This window comes from Nyctibius grandis, chromosome 8 (genome assembly GCF_013368605.1).
Source record: "Nyctibius grandis isolate bNycGra1 chromosome 8, bNycGra1.pri, whole genome shotgun sequence".
Taxonomy (NCBI): Eukaryota; Metazoa; Chordata; class Aves; order Nyctibiiformes; family Nyctibiidae; genus Nyctibius; species Nyctibius grandis.
The window spans coordinates 24,238,932-24,244,931 of NC_090665.1; positions in this window are offsets into that span (position 1 = coordinate 24,238,932).

Below are 6,000 nucleotides of genomic sequence, written 5' to 3' on the forward strand. Positions count from 1 at the left end.
GATCATTCTTTCCTGGTGAATATGGTGCACTAAATTTTGTTCTACTGCAAATAGAAGCTAGGATTTCTTTCTTTACAATTTCCGTTACACTTCCTTTCAAAATATTGCATATGCTTGGGTTTTTTTTTTTTTAATTTCAAGTTCAAAGCTCATTAAACCTGTGTCAATACTATTAAAATTCATAACGGGACTAATGGTAACTTGGCTGTGATATTTGGTAGTGAGAACTGTCTGTTTTCCATCATAAATCAATAGCCAACACCCATTCATTTACATGGTCCATCAAAGAGCCCATGCATGATCATAATGTTTTTCCCTATGAATTTTAAGCAGTAAGCTGAAGACTTTACATTCAAAATATCTTTGCCAGTCCCTTGAGCCATTAATCTTCCTTATACAAAATAAATGTTAGTGTCATCATATGTCTCGTTACCAGTGTTTGACACATGTAATGAGACAAACCTTCCTTAGATTGTTAGCTGACTATATTCTAAAGCTGATCAGTCTTCTTTCATCCTTCAGATGGAAACAGGAAATGTTGAAGAGGCTTACTTACTCAGATATTGGCATACAATCACAGCAAAATCTCTTCCTCCCCTCCCAATTCATATTCAGTTGACTCATGTAACAAATTATGCTGATATTTCTAAAGTACTTTGAAGTTACAATGTTCTACAAGTGTGTTTAAACAGGTGTCAAACAACAGCCTTTTATACTGAGGGGCTGTTTCATATCTTCTTATGCTGAAGACAAGGTTTCTGTGATTTTAGATCCCTTTAAAACACTTGCTTCTCACTTTGTGTTTTTCTCAGCTTCATATGTGCCCAGAGGCTGTGAATTTGGGGGCTCTGAATTTTCTGAAAATTCAGAAATTTTCAGTAAAGGGTCATTTTGAGTTTCATGAAAATGGGCAAAACAATTATTTTTCTGTTACGTTTCAGACTTGTGGCTGAAATCTGTGGCGTTACAGGAAGATTACTTCTATTAGCTCAGTAGTTCAAAGCTATCTAAATTCTTTCTACAGGAGATGCAGTCGCACTTGCAACACAGACCTCTCCAGGAATGCCTCTCCTTATTGCTAGGGTCATAAATTGGATTTAGTACTTACTCCTTTTTGAAAATTTATGTACGAGATGGATGTGGTTGAAACTGGCTGGATGGCTGGGCCCAAAGAGTTGTGGTGAATGGAGTTAAATCCAGCTGGCGGCCGGTCACAAGTGGTGTTCCCTAGGGTTCAGTATTGGGACCAGTTCTGTTTAATACCTTTATCAATGATCTGGATGAGGGGATTGAGTGCACCCTCAGTAAGTCCTCAGATGACACCAAGGTGAGTGGGGGGTGTTGATTTGCTTGAGGGTAGGAAGGCTCTACAGAGTGATCTGGACAGGCTGAGTCAATGGGCCAAGGCCAGTTGTATGAGGTCCTGCACTTGGGTCACAACAACCCCATGCAATGCTACAGGCTTGGGGAAGAGTGGCTGGAAAGCTGCCTGGTGGAAAAGGACCTGGGGGTGTTGGTCAATGGCCAGCTGAATATTAGCCAGCAGTGTGCCCAGGTGGCCAAGGCCAACAGCATCCTGGCTTGTATCAGAAATAGTGCAGCCAGAAGGACTAGGGCAGTGATCGTCCCCCTGTACTCGGCAGTGGTAAGGCCGCACCTCGAATCCTGTGTTCACTTTTGGGCCCCTCACTACAAGAAAGACATTGAAGTGCTGGAGCAAGTCCAAAGAAGGGTAACAAAGCTGGGGAAGGGTCTAGAGCACAAGTCTGATGAGGAGCGGCTGAGGGAACTGGGGTTTTTTAGCCTGGAGAAAAGGAGGCTGAGGGGAGATGTTGTTGCTCTCTACAACTACCTGGAAGGAGGCTGTAGCAAGGCAGGTGTTGGTCTCTTCTCCTGAGTAACAAGCAATAGGACAAGAGGAAATACCCTCAAGTTGCACCAGGGGAGGTTTATATTGGATATTAGGAAAAATTTCTTCACTGAAAGGGTTGTCAAGCACCGGAGCAGGCTTCCCAGGGAAGTAGTTGAATAACCATTCCTGAAAGTATTTAAAAGATGTGGTGCTTAGGGACATGGTTTAGTGGTGGACTTAGCAGTGTGAAGTTAGTGGTTGGACTCAATAATCTTCAGGGTCTTTTCCAACCGAAATAATCCTATGATTCTATGACAGTCTGAGTAAATATCACACTGTAGCCAATAACATGGCTTTCACACATTGAACAGGAAAGTGAAGGTTCCAGGATTCTCTATACAGAATCTTTCCGTTATTTTGGGAATAAGCAGACCCATATAATGCCTCACAGCTGGAGCTATAACATTTCCTAGCCTAGAGAGGTAATGAACCATTAGCATACTACATTGTCTGGACATTTTCTTTATACTTCAAAAGGAAAATGGAGATGAAAAAGCACAGAGATGAAACACAAATTTTCCACATTTCTTAGTTGTTGAAAATATAAGCGATCACAATTGAAAGCTAAACAGCAGGGTTGATCCCTGGGAAAGAAAGGTTTTGTTTCTTCTGTCCTAAAGAAGCTTAGATATTAAGGGAAACAGTCTGGTACCATTTGCAGCACAAAGTGGTTGAGTGGCAAGGTGTTAAGAAAAGATGTGGATTTCTGTGTTGATGTGTGTACATCACTATTAAAGTTCAGAGAGCCATGCCACAAGTATTTTAATGTAAACAGTGGATTTTTTAACATTAAATCCTCACTTCCAAAACAAATTTCCTAGATATTTGTCTAATAAAGGTTATTTCTGAGTTTTGATCTAAACCTTCAGAGAGTTACTCATCTTCCTATTACCTTCCAGGTTTTAGAAATGTGTGCTATCTTAAATGAGCTCTTTCTTTCAGAAATTCATGTAGAAAATTTTATTCTATAAAAAGCAGACGTAAATTAGGTATGACCAGGAGACTGCATCAAAATTCAAAGGCAGAAATCTTCACTCCTCCAAATTAAATAAAATTGGAATTTTAGGCTTTATTCTGGTTCTCTTCTTAGCATTGAAGTTTTTGGAGACTCCATGACAAGAAAATTTAAGTACATGTTCTAAAAACATCTACTTATTCATTGAGACTTTAAATATTTAAGTTTGTCCTTACATTGCTTAATTGCTGTATATGTCTCTGACTGTATTTCCTGTGTATGTAGATGAGGGTTTCTGAAACAATATGTAACAAGAACCTTTCCTTGGAAATTGAGGATACCTGCATGGAACTGGAATTTATGAATGGTCTCATTATCCTAAGGAATTTGTCCTAGATACACCTGTAGAAATATGCACTGTAGCTAATATAATGGATCAGATGTAAATGATGGCACTTATTTTTTGTAACCCCATGACTACAAAATGAATGCTAACCATTGCTATCTCCTTAGAACAGAAAATCAAACTTACCTCTGTGGAAGCTGTCCCTTCTAATCTGTAACAATCTGTAAAACAGAGAAGAGAGAGCAGCAATCCTGAACTGTAGTCACTTGTGATAGGCTAGAAAACAGATATCAAAACTTTAATGACTGAAGGCAGTTTTGAGGTAAGGCTTGGGCTGCTTGGATTGCAAGGCATTGTGCGAGGAATATTTAATCTTTCAAGATGACTAATTATTTTGGTTCTTTTGTGTATTTTGACATAGATGGTAAAAGGTGACATAGTTTCCAGGAAACCACTTCATTTCAGAGTTGTTTTGGAAGTGAGAAGCCCAAAACTTCATAACAGCAGATGTAAAGAAGAGCTATTCTGGAACATGTAACTGACCCTTTGGCTACTGCTTATCTGAAGTTCTGATGTCCACAGTGCATAAGTCCATAAGTATAACTGTACAATACTCTCTTTATGTCAGTCGATGGTTGCTATTAGAGGCAAAGAGATGTAATGTTTTATTTCAGGTTACCATAGTTTCTGATTTTACTTAGAGAAATTCTTGTTCACTCCCCCTTTACAGCAGCCAGTAGTGCTTTAGACACGTCTGCTGTAGCATGTATGCGCACAGTGATGATCAGAAATGTCTTTATGCTCTAGCATTTCATTCTGTGATGAGCATACGTAGCTTTTTAATACACATCCAAGCCTGACACAACACCTCTAGTCTGTTAACAAAATCCAAGATTTTTACAAAATAAGCTAAAATATCAGTAGGATGACGTTTCGGAGCTATGTAGTTAACTCAATCTTGCTTACATTAGTAGAGCAATGTATGGGTTTGCACGATAATTCTTTCCTCCTTTTAGCATGTTGTTCTCAGAATTACTTCTAGTGTTGACCTGCGTTATAAAATTATGTCATTCAGGAAACAGTTGAATAAGACGAACTTAGGTGAAGCCTGCTGCAGAGATCCTAAAATCTTTGTCAAGCTTACAAGTGTAGAGGTTTGCAGGATCAAGCCTTTACCATATGTAAAGCACTCAAGATTCAACATGAACCATTCTCTGATTCTGTGTCGTCTTATTATATTGAGCTGTATTTTTATTTTCTTATAATTTTGTGTAGCTAGTGAGAACAGGAGGTGCAAGACCTCATTAGCCTCTACATTTTTTTCATTCCACTTCTGAATTCTGTAAGCTTTGTATATTAACTCATGGAACATGGCTGGCTTCTGAGGACAATTTTTCAAAATAGCGTACAGCCACAAAGTTAGCTAAAGCCAGTAGAGGTGATAAATGCTAAAGGAAAAGTTACTGCTCTCGTTCTAGTTCCTTTGTACTATGCAGAAAAGCCTGATTTCCTACAGGGGAATTTCCCTTGTTGCTATACTGTTGAGGGTGTCTGTTTGGAGGAGCCTCATAGGACCCCTTGGAAAGTAATGGAATAACAGTGTACTGGAGAGATATTGGAGAGCTCTGAAATGGCGAATGCTATCATTTTACAGACTGTCCTTAAACAACGCTAGGCCATGTGTGGGAGGGAAAAAAGCTTTCTTAAAACTGACTACACCCATTGTAGCCTGAGGAAACCATGATCCACCTCTTAGCAGTAGAGTAGAAAATCACAGAGTATCCCAAATAAAGTGTTTACAGGCAAATTAATAGCCTGCAGAATTACAGTGTAAGTGCATGATGCCATAAATACTAACGGCAGTGCATATCACTTAACTCAGCTATTAAGTCTAATTAACTTGATGTAGACTATTTGGTAATAATAAGTTAATGTTATATTCCTTGGAATTAGAACATGAAAACATTGCACTTCTGTTGATAAAATGACAGAATTATCTTCAATTAGCTATTAGGAGATACATTCGTTATTAAATCCTGCTATCTATGAAATGCAAACTCAAATGTGTCCTTAGAAAGAAATTACTTCATCAATAAAAGCTTCACCCACTTACTATAGCAAGGCTGCTGTGTGTACTGATGAGTTGGATCTTTGCCTTACTTTGTTTTCTGATGTAACAGATGTGCTGCTTCATCTTATTATACATTGAACAAATCCAGAAAGCACTTGATTTTTCTACTGATGTCTAGCTGATTTCCATGCCCCTACAATTTTAAGAGTAAACGGCTGAAAAATCTTCCAAATTATCTTTTCAAAACTAGAAGAGATCAAGTTCATATCAAGTATTTTAAAAAGAAAACATTCTTAGAAAATGTAATGTTCAGAACATGGATTCGTTTGTGTTAAATGCAGTCACACAGGAAGGATTGTGCTGTTGATGGCGTTATTTATAAGTGCCTAACTGACAGCTGTGACAACTGGAATCAAATACAATGCATGACTACTTAACCCAGCAATTAGAAGTATTTGCATATACTACCTCCCCCTCTGTCTTTCTTGCTTGGGAGCTTGTCCTTTTCCTTCCTAGCACAGCTTCACAGGTTAGGAAGAATGTTGTCTTTTATTTATGAAGTAAAATGGTCTGACTAAGTTCTGTTTTAACATTAGCTTCTTGCGGCATATACGATAGACATGTGGGGCTCCTTTAAGACAAAGGTAATATGGTAGAAATATAGGACATACACTAGCAACAGTGAACCACATGAAGAATCATTTCAACTACTGATT